This window comes from Chrysemys picta, chromosome 15 (assembly GCF_011386835.1).
Source record: "Chrysemys picta bellii isolate R12L10 chromosome 15, ASM1138683v2, whole genome shotgun sequence".
Classification (NCBI taxonomy): domain Eukaryota; kingdom Metazoa; phylum Chordata; order Testudines; family Emydidae; genus Chrysemys; species Chrysemys picta.
The window spans coordinates 8,737,824-8,752,189 of NC_088805.1; the positions used below are offsets into that span (position 1 = coordinate 8,737,824).

At 43.3% G+C, this 14,366-nt stretch overlaps 1 long non-coding RNA gene across 2 annotated transcripts in view; it reads right to left on the reverse strand.

Annotated features, from left to right (window-relative positions):
• Positions 1-12,340, reverse strand: part of LOC135975799 (uncharacterized) — a 62,927-nt gene extending 50,587 nt beyond the window's left edge. For both annotated transcript variants that reach the window (XR_010592843.1, XR_010592844.1), the window contains exons 1-2: positions 11,899-12,340; positions 11,126-11,193 (exon numbers count right to left, since the gene is read on the reverse strand). This is a non-coding gene — a long non-coding RNA (uncharacterized LOC135975799). The remainder of the gene's footprint in view (positions 1-11,125; positions 11,194-11,898) is intronic.
• Between the last annotated feature and the right edge of the window lie 2,026 nt (positions 12,341-14,366).

The window sequence follows — 14,366 nt, forward strand, 5'->3', positions numbered from 1 at the left end:
CTGAGTTCTAGTTCCACCTAAACCAAAAGCTTCTGGTATCACTTTGGCCAAGTCAGTTAGGTCCAAATTTTCAACAGGTAGCGGCTTCTGACTTTGATGCCCAACTTTAGAAAACTGTGGGCTAATATTTCAGAGTTTCTCAGCACTCATAACCCCAGCTGAAATCAGTGGGAGCAGCAAAGCTCAGGGTCTCTGAAAATCTTACCCTGGGTGCCTCAGACTGGGCCTCTAAAAATGCAGGCATCCAAAATTAGTTGTCAGTTTTGAATAATTGATATTTAATCACTGTGCTTGTTTCCCCGATCTGTAAAGTGGGACAAATAACATTTTCCTACTTCACAGGTATGAAGTTTAATTCATTAATGTTTCACAAAAGTGCTTCCGATCCTTGGATAGCAAGTGCTAGTGAAGTGCTATGCACTGTAAAAATCTTCCGTTACCATCTCCATGTTGCGATATTTGGAAGAACAGCTTCCAATGAATAGAAATTGCTTGTCACTTTCCACCTCAATATGTAAGATGACTGAAGTTCAGCAGAAACCACATTGCTGAATTTTATATTTCTTTCATAAAGTACAAATAAAGGGCCCTGTGGAAATATCAGAACAAAAGTGACAGGTGCCTCCTGAATATTTTTAATTGCTGCCAGAAATAGTCTGAAGCCCTCGCCAAAGTGAATGCAGACAGAATACCCACGGAAAGCATCAGCACCATGCGAACAGTGGGATAGGTTGTTTCACCTGTTAAAATATAAACAACAATTGCTCTCTCTATCCCCGCCTCACAATTCCATTGCCTTGTATTAGAAAAGAAAGGTGTGTTAGACACACCCCATTCCAAAAATGTAGGAGCAATTGCATTTGGGGTTACTGCTGTGGGCTCTATGCCCGATTCAATGGATCAATACAGTGAGTTCTGAACCCTCACTTGACTCCCCATGTGCTGTACCCTACCATTGGTGGACAGATTTTCAAATGATTTTTATTATTTATCTGTATTACTGTAGCACCTAAGAGCCCCAGTCATGGCACAGGACCCCACTGTGCTAGGCACTGTACAAACATAGAATAAAAATGTGCTCAGCAGCCACAATCAGGTCAGATTTTCCAAAGAGCCCAGAACACGGGGGTACTGAACACTTGTAAATTGCCATCGATGTCACAATGGAAGCTGCTGGGCGTGGAACACTCTGAAATCTGTCTCCATATGGCTAAGCCAGCCTTTGAGGGCATTTGTACCAGGGCTTGTCCTCATTGAGACTTCGTGAACAGCAAGTCAGGTGTAAATCTACAGGGTACTAGCTTGCTGTGCACTAACTGGCCATGAGGACCCTGCTAATGCCCACTAAGAGTTATGTAGGTCAAAGTTCACTATAGAACTTTTAGTGTGTGGTAAAGTCCAAATGGTGAATTGGCATGGGCATGCTAGTGTCCTGTATGTTTATACCCCAGCTTGCTGTGCTGTCTCTGTGTGGACAAGCCCTCAAACATGAACTAATCCCCTTTACTATTTAGGGAAAACATTACAAGCCAAATGACTTCAGTCTCTGCGTCTTTACTCCTTTTGCCCACTGCTTTCCACAGTCAGATAGTACAATAATAAATGCTAATAAAATAATTCCAAGGATTTTTATACCATGTGCACTTTACTGTGTGTGAAGCAAAACAGGACAGAGGCTTTCCAAGGGAAAGATGAGAGGGGCACCTCCCTTAAAATATCTGCCACCACAGGGAGGAAGAGGGAGTGATTGGAGAGTGTTGGAAGCTCCCCAGAAGAGGGGGAAGTCAATTTGTTTGAATGTTAAATTCAAGGTGGGGTGTGAGGGATGGAATATTCTCTGCCCCCCACCCCTAAATCCCCATCAAAAAAGTGTCACCTCCTCTCACAGTAAAGTCAATCAGTGAATGCTCCATGGGGTAGGCAGGAGAGGATATGTCTACTCTGGTCTGAGTCAGACACAATAGGATTTTTGCCCTGTGTTTTGTCTCTGAGTCTAATCCATGTTATTGGGCTCAATGCAGTTGCAACTGGGTGGGGGCTTGTGGCCTGTGATGTTCAGGAGGTCAGTCTAGAGGATTTGCCTGTCCCTTCTGGCCTTAAGCTCTCTGACTGTAAGCGATGGGTGCCAGTTTTGCTCAACAGTGGTAAGTTAGTTCAGACCCTGCATTCGTTGCATTGGGACAATTCCCACTCGATACAGAGAGCTCATTGGATGCATCAGGAATGCAGGATTGGGCCCCAGGTGGTTAAGCATTGCTTTCTCTAAAATCTTCTTTATTTAAATTTTCAGAGATTCCAAGGCCAGGAGGGACCACTATGATAATCTAGTCTGACCCCCGTATAACACAGGCCATAGAATTCCCCCAAAACAATTCCTAGAGCAGAGCTTTTAGAAAAAATGTCCAATATTATTTTAAAATTAATCAGTGATGGAGTATCCTCCACAACTCTTGATAAATTATTGTTGCAGTGGTAAATTACTCTCACTCTTAAAAATTTACATCTTATTTCCAGTCTGACTAGCTTCAACTTCGAGCCATTGGATTGGGTTATATCGTCCACATTATTAAATATTTGTTCCCTGTGTAAGTACTTACAGACTGTAATCAAGTCACTCCTTAACCTTCTCTTTGTTAAGCTAAATACATTGCGTTCTTTGAGTCTATGGCTATAAAGGCAGGTTTTCTAATTCTTTAATCATTCTCATGGCTCTTCTCTGAACCCTCTCCAATATAGCCACATCCTTTTTTGAACTGTGAACACCAGAACTGAGTACAGTATTCCAGCAGTGGTTGTACCAATGCCAAATACAGAGGTAAAATAACCTCTCTACACTTACTCAAGATTCCCGTGTTTACGCATCCAAGGATTGCATTAGCCCTTTTGCCCACAGTGTCAACATGGCAGCTAGTGTTCAGTAACCCCCCCACCCCCAATTTTTTTTTCAGTCACTGCTTTCCCGGATGGAGTCCCCCATTGTGTTAGTAAGGCCTACATTCTTTGTTCACAGATGTATACATTTAGTTATGTTAAAAACCACATATTGTTTGCTTGCGCTCAGTTTACCAAGCGATCCAGATTTCTGTCATCTTTGTATCCAGAACCATTTTTCTTCCTTTCTATCCAGAACAAACATACATCAGCATGAAAAGAAGTCATTAATACATCCAGTACTTTCCTCTTAAAACTACCATGATCTCACCACCTCCAAAGCCCAAAGGAAATTCAAGCACGACTCCAGAGGACGGCGTTGAAGGATCTGACTTAAAACCCTCAAAAGCTGGGAAATTTCTGAGCAAAGTCTGCAAATCTAGACATGGAATAGGAAAGGGACTTGCAGTGAGCTATAATAAAATGATTCCAGTCTGCAGCTTGGGAAAAAAAGAAGGTCTGCCATTCAGCAAACAGGAAATCCCAGAATTTATAGATGACCCCGTTACAAAGCAAATGTTTTGGAACAAATTGTTCCTTTTCTAAATGCCTGTTTTCCACTGCTTTCTCTCTTACACTTTCTCTCTGGCTCCTTGGTAAGCAAAGACCACAGCGACACTTGCTGGCTGTAACTGGTAGTGGCTCTTCGGTGAGTGACACCCATAAAGATTACAGCAATTTAGGGCACCGACCTAGTCTAAACATTGTGTGTGTGTTATACTCAGAACTTCTTTCTCCCCCCACCCTCTCGACACCACTTTAAAGACAAAGACCATCTGAACGAGGACAACAACTACTAACCTCTCTCTGCCATTACTTTGTTCATTAACTTTCAAGAAGCTGAAAGAAGTAGGGAGCAGCAGGGAGATGGAGGGAAAGCAATGGCTAATGTAGATTGAACCAGGTGGGGAAGTCTCATAGCGCATGCCAAGGAGGGGGTGAAGGAGAACTGTGGAGAAATGCTGCTCTAACCAAGCCAAGAATAGGAGAGGGAGCTCCTCTCTGCTTTTACCTCCCACACTCCTCTTTAGTTCAGCCTTTGGGGGAAGGGACAAACACAAAGTCAGCCCGTGCTGGTAAGAGTCAGTATGTGCATGCCACTCGGTCCTGGGTGTCTATTTCCCTGACACAAGATCCCACAGGGAGAGGAAATATATTCAGCACTAGGGTTTTCAGAGCAGGTGGTGTCCCACTCCAATACCGCAAGACACTTTGTCCTGAAACTCTGGCCCCACAACCTACTGACCTACAGATCCATTTATCAGCAGAGCCGAGCGGATTGTCCCTTCCCTTGCTGACACAAGGTGTGCATGTGTTCTGAGCAAGAGTCCACGAAGGAGGTTTTCTGTGGAAGGTCATTTCAAATAATGAGAATGCCAGGATGTGCCAGCTTCAGTACATCCCAAAAGTGCAGACACACGTTTTCCTGGAGGAATGTCCAAAAGCTCCCTGTCTCTCACTCTTCGGGACGGCCTTCAGATTTAACACCTGGCCATATAGAAACCAAGTCTAACAAAGGCTCTGTCCTTTTCCTCCCACCCCATCCCACTCCCCATTATGTGGGGAGGAGGGAGATAAAATTACTATAAAGGGAAAAATGAATCAAGCTTTAAAAACACCTCATGGCAAATTGCACCATTTTTCTCCTCCATGGCGATCATATTGCTTAGATTTTTCTATACACTTTTTTTAATAGACATTCAATAAATCTTTCTATAGTGCCTCTTTAATGTAATCTCCCCTGGGAAGCCAGTCACTCGGGGCATTCAAGGGAAATTTAGAGTAATACCGAGAGTAGGCTTGAGAAGAGGAACTCCAGCGCTCATGAGAGGGTGTGCTGAACTAAACAGGGCCACATATAAAATAGGATTCAGAAGTGGCATTGAGATTATCCCTAGATTTTATTTTTTTTAAATCCCGTCTCCAGAATCAATAGCTTGCCTGAATCAGCTCTTACATGTTTCTTGTCCATGATTTTTGCAGGCATCTAGTGAAGCACTTTAAAGTTTGCCCGACGAAAAAGAAGCTCAGGGACGATGTTAAATCTTTCCTCCTGAAACTGATCCTCAAGACCAGGGCTCATCTCCATTTTCTTATACTACCTCGTCTCAATGTTAGTAGTCTTTTTCCTACAATCAAGTGCCCAGAGAACTGAACACAGATCTCAAGTGCAGGCAAAATTGAGAAGTCTAATTTGAGGTGAGCTAGAGCTGCCAAGTTTGGATCTGGAGTTCTCTAAAGTTGCATCAGAACAGTAAATAAATTCTGGTGTTGTCTGGAACTATTACTTGGTCTAGCTAATACTTTAAGCACCATGGGCCAAATTCTGATTGCATTTATGGTGGCTTAAATCTGGGGTAGCTCCACTGATTTCAATAGAATTACAGTCATTTCAGCCAGTGCAGAATTTGGCCCCATATATTCTGTCTGTAAAGCTCCCTATGTACCCATAGAACTACAAAAAAAACTTCACAGCTTAAAAAAAGATTATTTAACCTCCCTGCCCACTGCATCGCACCCCACCCCCAACACATATTTAAGGTAATAAAATCAAAAAGAAAATGAAATGGGTAGAAGAGCTATAACCAGTCACTGCTACTTACAAATGAGTTGTGTATGTGTGGTTATTGCCAACAGTTTAAGATTTTGCTATGGTTTTTAAAGTCAATATACAAAGGAATATGCCAAAGGTTTCAGTTCTGTGGCTGTTCTGAACGTTTTACATAAATACTCAAACGGTCATGGAAATGGGTCCAGAAGCCTCCACAGTTTTGAAAATCTGGTCATAAGTGTCACAATGCGAGCTGCAGGACGCTGAATTCTTTTGAAAATCTGACCCTACAGGAAATATGCCAATATACCATGTCTGCACTGATGGAAGGGACTTCAGATTATCGTGTGGTATCATGCCGGGCCATCAGCAAATGTGTCACAAGGTGAGGTTGTATTGCACTTTGTGTACCTTGTGACTAAAGCCAAACCCAAAAAAGGAAGCAAGTTTTGGCCCTATCCAGAGTGCAGAGCCTTCATTTCGGAGCAAGGTGGGAATGTTGCCTCCTCACATCACTATTAGGCTATATTTGTATCTCTGCAGCCAGGCATGGAGGCTGAAGGTTGGGAATTCCTCCACAACTCCCATCATATCTTTTTTATTTTAACATATAATCTAGAAGAGAGGTGCTTGCAGGACAGTCTTTGGCCAATGTGCCACCATAGCAAATAAGGTCAGTTGAGTACTCTGTGGATGCTCAGGCTGGAGCATGAGTGGGATTCTTCTTGAATTAGGGTCTGGTCTGTGACACTTCTTTCCTGAAATGCAGAGCCAGTTTGAAAGGGTTTCCATCCCTTCCTTGCAAGCCCCCTCTCCCCGACCATTTCTGTCCATAGCAGGGGCTTGTAAATGCCCACCACAGCCCTTTGGCCCAGATCCTCCAAGATATTTAGGCTCCTAACGTCCACTGAATTCAGTGGACGTTAGGGGCCTAAATTCCTTTGAGGATCTGGGCCTTTGTAGCTAACAAAGAAAACACTCCTTCCTCCCCCGCCCCCAAGGATTTACACAAAGCCCAGCAGATAGTAGGATGGGCTTTTGAGAGTTTTAGTCATTGCTGTGCAGCAATGCAGGCGGTGCTGATCTGACCCAATAAAGCACATAACAGTGAGTCATATAAGGGAGTCTAGGTGCTTGGAGGCCAGGAGTTCCCAGTTCTTTGGGACATAAAACCCCCCCTACACCTTTGACTTCTTGCCCAGTTCTCTCTGTTCCTCTAATTCCCAACCCCAATTTGGATCTTTGTGTAATTGCAACTTGGAGAGACTCATGATCCCACCCTGTGCTGGCACAGAGTTCCAGACAGCCAGTGGCTAGACAGTGTATGACTATGTGTGAAATATTCCTTGAAGCTTCCTTCTCTGATGAGCAATTGGACAACTCAGAACTGCTATCCATAGCCTCTGACCACCTCCAAGTCCCTTTCTCAAGGTCTGTGAAAAAACAGAATGGCACCACCCCAAGGTCTCTCTATATTGCAGTACATTCCTGTTAAAAGACATACTACAGTGTAGATAGGCCACCTAACTGAAACGTGAGTGGAGGGGGGAACTTCAAAATGACTGGGCTGCCACAGTACTTGCAGACGCACAAGAAAACAGAAGGGGTTCAAATGTAGATCTCTCTCAGATAAGAGAGACAAGTTTGGAAAAGAAAGCAAGACTACTTCCCCCTCCCCCATTTCACAGCCACTCCTGCAAACAAATACATGAGCAAACCCAATTCATTGCTATTGGTGTACGTAGCTAGGAATCTGAGACATGTTTTTCTGTGCACTGCATCTTTAAATGTCTAACTTCTCCACTGCTTTCCTGAGACAGCAGCCATTTTGTTCTCAGAGCTGCTAGGAGCCTGTGACACTGAAGATGCAGGCATATTGTACTTTCCCTGGAGGGTTTTTACTCGTGTACTGTGTTGCTATTTACCTTAATTTAAAAGGAAGTTTTAAAATGAGAGTTTTTAGACTGAAAGCAGGTGGCTGCTCTTTGTGTATGAAAAACATGACAACTGCCATAGAAACATTTACTAGCTCTTACTATTGCAAAGCAGTCTTAACTATGGAAATCATTGCCCTGTCACTACGAGCTACATTAGCATGAAATTTCCTATAAATCAGAGGACCACATAACACCGTACTGGTCCTTAGGCAAATACATTATGCATGCTTCCTTGCTCCCGGTTTTAAGGTCCTGACTGATGACTGGGTCAGGTGACCAAATGTCACATGAAAGCAACTCAGACATAGAGGGTTTTGCCTTTTAGAGACAGCTGACTGAGATAGGGAAGGGAAGTACTCATAAGGAGCTTGAGTAAACGACGCAGCTGGGAAAGGCTTTAGGAAAGATCAGGCACTAGGCCACAAGTTGGGGAAGGAACTGTGAAATCTGTCAACTCAAATACACATTTTCTCCACAATGAACCATTTTGTTAATAAACTAGACCCCCAAAAGTGGAGGTTACTTGAAGCATGAGTGTATTGGGGAGCCCACGAAGGGGAAACTGAGGCAATGTAAACATGACCTAGGGTGACCAGATGTCCCCATTTTATAGGGACAGTCCCGATTTTTGGGTCTTTTTCTTATATAGGCTCCTATTACCCCCCACCCAGTCCTGATTTTTCACACTTGCTGTCTGGTCACCCTAACATGACCTGATGAGGGTAAGATAACCTCATCACAGACCAATTTAAACTTCAGGAAGAGGGAAGTTGCCAATTCTGAAGCTTAAGGCTTGATGCCTTGTTGAGCCTTGTCTACCATATAAGTTTGTTTACCCATTTTTCAACTATAAGGCAGCTACACCGGCTCTACCATGGATGTGATCATTGATTCAGACAGGACTTAAGTATTTTTACTGCCATTTCATGAGCTCAGATCAGGCTTAGACAACACAGTGGTAGAATGGTGCTGTGCCACTTATCTATAATATAAAACTCCAGGACGGTTACTCTGTGTATCCAGTGCTGTTGTAGTCATCTCAGTCCCAGGATATTAGAGAGACAAGGTGGGCGAGATCTTTTATTGGACCAACACCTACCTGGTCACTCTGTCTGTATGTCACTTTAAAGCCTGAAATGTCTGTTGCGTTAAAGTGACGGAAACAGATACAATTGTGGGAAGCAGCTATGTTGATCCAGGCCTATCGTTTCATTGAGGAGTTTTGAGAACATCTTAAGCCACTGCATACTCTGTACCGAAGGCAGCTTGCAAGGGGAGAATGCACTCAGATGGAGCCAACCCAAGGAGCCAACCTTCCCTCTCTGTTTAGAAGGGGGTTTATGAAATGTAGAGAAAACTCTTGTGTGGTGAATCTCAGTGTTCATGTACTGCTTTGGGAGGTAAGGGTGTGGGGGAAGACTGCATTATAAATCACCTAGAAATAGAACTCTAGAGGCTGGGTGCATCCCATCCCCTACTGACTACAAACACAGAGCTTTTTATAAACCTATCCGGTGGCAGGATTTTGGGGGGTGGGGGTGGGGATTGTGCATGGAAAACTACCAGATTACCAGCTTGCACACTCAGCATCAGGAGAAAGAAAGAGGAAAACTCCCAGCTTTGGGCTTCAGCTGATACTTGATTGCAGGTATAAACATTACAGGCTGCATCAGCAAAGCTGCAGAGAGCCAGCCATAAACCTCCCGAGAGGGGGTTTAAAAGGGAAGGCTGACACGGCAAGTTCAGAGCCAGTGTGTTACTTGGAAACATCCTGAGCAGCTAAAAATATACAAGCAGTCTTTATGGAGAAAGCCAACCGGAAATCTCTTCCCCTCCCCAACTCAAAAGGGGAGGGTGGGGGGTGGGCAAAGGCATTATGGAAAATCCCAGAGAGCATCCAGTTTATGGAAATTTTGTGTATGTGTAAACACCTGTGCTGTTTGGTGTAGCCGCCGGCCACTCCACAGTTCTAATACCGGAACTGTTAGATGTAGGAGGGGCTCATGGAAATCATCCTTCCATCACCTTTAATGACCTCTCCCTGCTTGATCAGGTCGTGCCCCCCCTCATAGCAGCTAGTAAAACCTGATCCCTTCTGACCCCATGAGTATTAACTTCCGCCATTAAAACTTCTACAGTTCCTTCCATTCATGCATCTCAAAGCCCTTTTCAAATGAGAACTAAACCTCACAATATGCTTGGGATGCAGGTAAGAATTATCCCCATTTGACACATGGTGAGACAGACACACAGAGAGGTCAAGGGAATTGCCCACCGTCACATACACAATGTATGGCAAAACTGGGACTAAAACATGTAATCCTGAGTATCAGCCTCCTGCTTTAATTGCTACACCACATTGCATCCCATAAAGGCCAATACATTAATAGGAGCCATGGCTGGAATATGTTACTGGAGCAGGGAGGGCAACGCAGTCACTAAGGTCAGCTTTTTCAAAAGGGCTTAGCACCCAGCAGCTTCCATTGAGAACAATAGGATCTGCTGGGTGCAGAGCTTTTTTGAAAGTCTGGCTGTATTTGTTGGTGCTGGGCACTTTTGAAAGCCTGCCTGAACAGCAGTGGAAAATCTGGCCCCAGAAGGGGAGCTCTTTTGCTCAGCTGGCAAATAAACCTTAGACAAGGTATAAAAAAAAAGAAAGAAAGATTTGGCTTGCAGAGTCTTTATTATTGGTGATAATGCAAGAGCCAGAGAGAACCCAGCTTGCCTTTCAGATTCTCTTCTGAGTTTGTAGGGCTGGCAACTAGGGGTCAGAAGTAGTATTTTCTACTTGTAAACAGAGCAAATCTGATCTGAAGACACTTTCAGACAAACCTGGAATCACACAGTGCTATTATTTAATACACAGTCACTTTTCAGAGCAGATGCCCACTTTAAAAGGAATCCTCAATCATTCACTAGAACAGGTGAGATGAAAGTGGAGGTCAGCTGGCATTAGTTATAAAGGGTGAAATTGCCTAGAGTGGCAAGCACCCTTTAGATAAGCATTTCTAATTCTATCTGATTAGACAATAGCTATTTTTAACCTATTTGCTCTAATGCAGAAACCCCCTGGAGAATGCAGGAACCCCATGAGGCCTTTTTTATGCATCTGCACATTCCAAAGATTCAGCCAGTCTGGCAGCCTGTGCCAGGACTCAAAGAAAACCCATCTTCCTTTCAGCAGTGAGAGATGCTTCTACCAGTGAGAGAGAGAGAGAGAGAGAGACACACACATGCGCGCGGAGAATTGAAAGGCAGCAATTCACATCCCAACTACTGGAATAGCTAGGAATGATATTGTGAATATGCAGCCCCCTTTATTTGCTTTAATTACCTTTGGTGGTATACTGTGATAATGGAAGTTCAAGGTTTCTGTTATTACCTAGGTTTTTCTAAAGAACCCATTATTGCAGTACCTAGAGGCTACATTTTAGGACTTAGTAATTCCACTGTATACAAGTCTAAGAGACATCATAATATAGCACAGAGTGAGATGTCAGGATCTCTTATTATACAAGTAGTAATTTAAAATTGAGCTCATATCAGCGATGTGTTGTACTGGAAAGGAGTGTTCACCAGTGCCTCAAGCTAAGAGGGGTCAGTACTGCTGGGATCTACTGCCACTTCTGCACAGATTCACTAGTGTGACCTTGAGCAAATCACAGCCTCTTAGTTTATCAACCTATACAATAAGGATAAAACCTACCTCACAGGTGTTGTGAGACTTAATTCTTGAATGTTCATAAGATGCTTGAGGTCACTGGATGAAAGCTGCTATAGAAGGACAAAGGATTACTGTACTAGCTAGGGCTACTCAATAGATTTTAACTGGGGTTCAGAAAGCCCCTGGGTGAATGTACTAGGAAACTTAACTCAGCTATTAGAGCAGTGGTTCTAAACTTTTGTACTGGTGACCCCTTTCACATAGCAAGCCTCTGTGTGCAACCCCCCTTTTAAATTAAAAACACTTTACATATTTAACACCATTATAAATACTGGAGGCAAAGTGGGGTTTGGGGTGGAGGCTGGCAGCTCATGACCCCCCCCCCAGTAATAACCTGATGACCCCCTGAGGGGTCCCAACCCCCAGTTTGAGAACCCCTGTGTTAGAGAATCATGCTGGGATGGTGAGAGTCTCAGAACAAAGTCCAGAAGGGGGAAAAGAATAGGGCTCTGAATAAGAACGACTCAGTTCTGAGAGCTGTATAGCTACGGAATCACGTCCCTTTTGGGCAGTTTTGCAACAAGCCAAACAACCTTCATGGTTTTAACTGGTCCTGGAAGGATATTCAGCCACATCACCAGTCAGTTCATCAAATCCCCAGGACTGGAATAACAGGGAATGTGGTAAGCCCAGAAGTAGGTGCATTGACAGAGCCTGGGGAGGGCCCAATCAGGATTTGAACAGCAGATATCTTTACAGATCAAGACAAGGATGCATTAGCCAAGCCAATCAGAAGAAGCATAGACTGAACTTACCTGCACTATCCCTCAGTCTAGTTAAAACTGATAGTCCTTCTCTTCCACAAGCCACAAATTCACACAAGCTCTAACATTACAAGGTGACTAGAAACTGGTTCTGAATAAAGTATAACCCCCCCCCCTTTCCTTGGAGAAGATTTCAAGCCTTGTATGCCTTCACTGTGGTTTCCTTGAAGTCTCAGCTGTTCCAGGGAAAGTAAATAGGGTTTAAAATTAATTATCAATTAAAATGAGGTTAATCAGCACCAGGCTAGTCATCTATTATCCTTGTAAGTGAGACAGTCCCATCCTCCAGCAAAACCCACAGAAGGAACAAGGCCAACAAGACTTAGCAATGAAGCCTTTTCCCTCATGACCTTTGCTATGTTTAGGAAGAGCAGCTAAAATAAGCCCTAATCCTCAGCCATGCCACACACTGTCAATAACAGCTATATTTAACTCTTTCAGTCTGCTATAGATGCACAAAGAGTCTGGGAAGCAGGAATCCCATATTGCCCTATAGAGCAAGTTGTTATACTACTAGTTGTGACCTATTAAATGGGTGTGAAATCTTAACATCCTGGCACAGAAGGGGTTAATGTCTCCAAGGCCACTGTACCCCACAGCCATCCATTCAAAACATTTCATTAGGTGAGGCAGATTCACATGCGCTGGCTTTTTTGACCCTAAGTGGAGAGGCTGACTCAGAAATGCAGCTGAAAGAACTGCAATTAGCTACAATCCTTCCCTTATCCGTGGTTAGGGCATTGAGCTAGGACTTGGAAGAGCTGGGTTCAAATTCCTGCTCTACTATGGGCTTCCTGTGTGTCCTTAGCAAAGTGACTTCGTCTTTCTGTGCTTCAGTGCCACATTTGTGAAATGGGAGCAATAATACTTCCCTACCTCAGAGGAGTGTTGTGAAGATAAATATATTAAAGGTTCATAAGTGCTGTGAGATTTACTAATGGAAAGTGCTATATAAGAAATAGATATTATTATTATATTAGTCCTTCCAATTTTTTGTTTAGCATAGTGATTCCCCAACTCACACCAACAGGCCTACATTGGCAATTAGTCAGAAATGGTGAGGGCTACACCTAACTTGTATATATTTACCTGCCATTTTAAATAAAAAATGAATTAGTGCAAAGCTCAGAATATTTGTTTGGCCCTCTTTCTTCATTATTAGATAAACATTAATGTTTACTGCTGACACTTCACGAGCTATGAAAACCAAAAGCCAAGATGTTCACTAGACTGCTGCAGAGAAACAGCTGGCATTGGCTATATGGCCTATGAAAATTGTTTATCAGTGCAGAATGCACATCTGTAGTCAGGAAAAGTTTTCTGAGAAGTCACTTAATTGCTGTGTCTCAGTTTTCTTATCTGTAAATTGGGGACAATGCTTCCTCTCATAGGGAAGTTGTGAGGTATCTAATTTATTAAGTTTAAATCTTTCAGATTGTCAGGAAGAAGGTTTTAAGATTGGGCTTGATCCAAATCTCATTGATGTCAATGGAAAGACACCCATGGACTTTAGATGGTTTTGGGTCAGGCCTATACTGAACCAGGGGATGGCTGCAGGTGTGTTATAGGTGGCCCCCCTTAATCCTTGTGCTGCACTTGGTGCCTCCTTGATCTAGTATACATCTCTCAGCCTCCCAGGCTGTTCTTGGAAGTTTAGTGCTGGTTGAAAAGAAAGGAGAGGGAGATTTTCAAAGGCACAAATGAGGGTTAAATGATCAACCCCCATTGGCTTTTAATGAGAGTCAGTCACCAAACTGCTCTTTGTGCCTTTAAAAATCTCCTCCAGAATCTCTATGGGACTTTGGATTATTCTGAAGCCAGAGTGCAGCGGCCTCTCTCTGCAGCACTGGGGTAGAGTGGGATCCTTGTATTTTCCGTAGCCTGGTTGTCTCCTGCAGTTGCTCATTGCATTCTAGCCCAGGAAACAGAATAGAAATAGCCATTCCTCCTCTCTTTAGCATCCCGTTGACCTCTGTTTCCAATGTCTTTTTGTCCCTATTTTAAAACAGTCTATTAGCAGAGAAAGTGCATGCATACACTAGACTTCACTCTCAAAATATATATTAAAGAAACAAAATAAAAACAATGTGTTCCAATCTGGTACTGCAAGTCATTAGGGGGAGGCTCAGCTGTCACTGCCCTAATAGACTTGATGCAAACAGCTTCCTGCCAAGAAGTGCCATGTAGTACTGAGGCCTTCCCTTTGCTGAGGCTGGGAATGGGGTTATGTATGAAATAAATGGGGTTAATCTATATGATTCAGAGAATGGTGTACCAGAGGACTCATAAAAGCAATAGAGTGCAAGATTGAAAAACCTTAATAGTGAACTATACACAAGGTTAATCCGGCTCTTATTAGTGATTAGGAGATACTATGGAGAAGCCTTGAGGGGCAGAGCCTTAATGAGTCATGAAGTGTGTACACAATGGATATGGAATCAATTAACAGGATGGGAAGG